This window comes from Phasianus colchicus, chromosome 1, assembly GCF_987193195.1.
Source record: "Phasianus colchicus chromosome 1, bPhaCol1.hap1.1, whole genome shotgun sequence".
Taxonomy (NCBI): Eukaryota; Metazoa; Chordata; class Aves; order Galliformes; family Phasianidae; genus Phasianus; species Phasianus colchicus.
The window spans coordinates 133,771,514-133,771,814 of NC_143436.1; the positions used below are offsets into that span (position 1 = coordinate 133,771,514).

Consider the following 301-nt stretch of genomic DNA (forward strand, 5'->3'; position numbering starts at 1 on the left):
GATAAGGGGGTCCGCTTGGAGCCGCCCCTCCGCCCGGGCCTCCCCGCACAGTCACGGAAGGCGCCGGGCCGGGCGGAGCCGCCTTAGCTCACCTGGGCCCCGCGCGAACGGCGACGCCGCAGCCCTCCGGCGGCGGCAGGACAGCGGTGCCCGCGGCCGGCAGCGCCCGGGAGGCGACGGAGAGCGACCCGGGCGGCAGCGGCCCATTCGCGGAGCCAAGCTGCGGACACCTGCGGGCCGCCCGCCCCGCTCCTCCCCGCCGGGCCCGGCCACGCCCGGGGCTGAGGGTGAGGCGCGGGCG

At 81.4% G+C, this 301-nt stretch overlaps 1 protein-coding gene across 2 annotated transcripts in view; it reads right to left on the reverse strand.

Annotated features, from left to right (window-relative positions):
- The window catches only part of CRACDL (CRACD like), a 61,816-nt gene extending 61,534 nt beyond the window's left edge, over window positions 1-282 (reverse strand). Inside the window, exon 1 of one of the 2 annotated variants that reach the window (XM_090127163.1) lies at window positions 93-282. The gene's annotated coding sequence lies outside the window, so the exon portion shown is untranslated. The remainder of the gene's footprint in view (window positions 1-92) is intronic. The other variant, XM_090127127.1, reaches the window with a different exon arrangement.
- Between the last annotated feature and the right edge of the window lie 19 nt (window positions 283-301).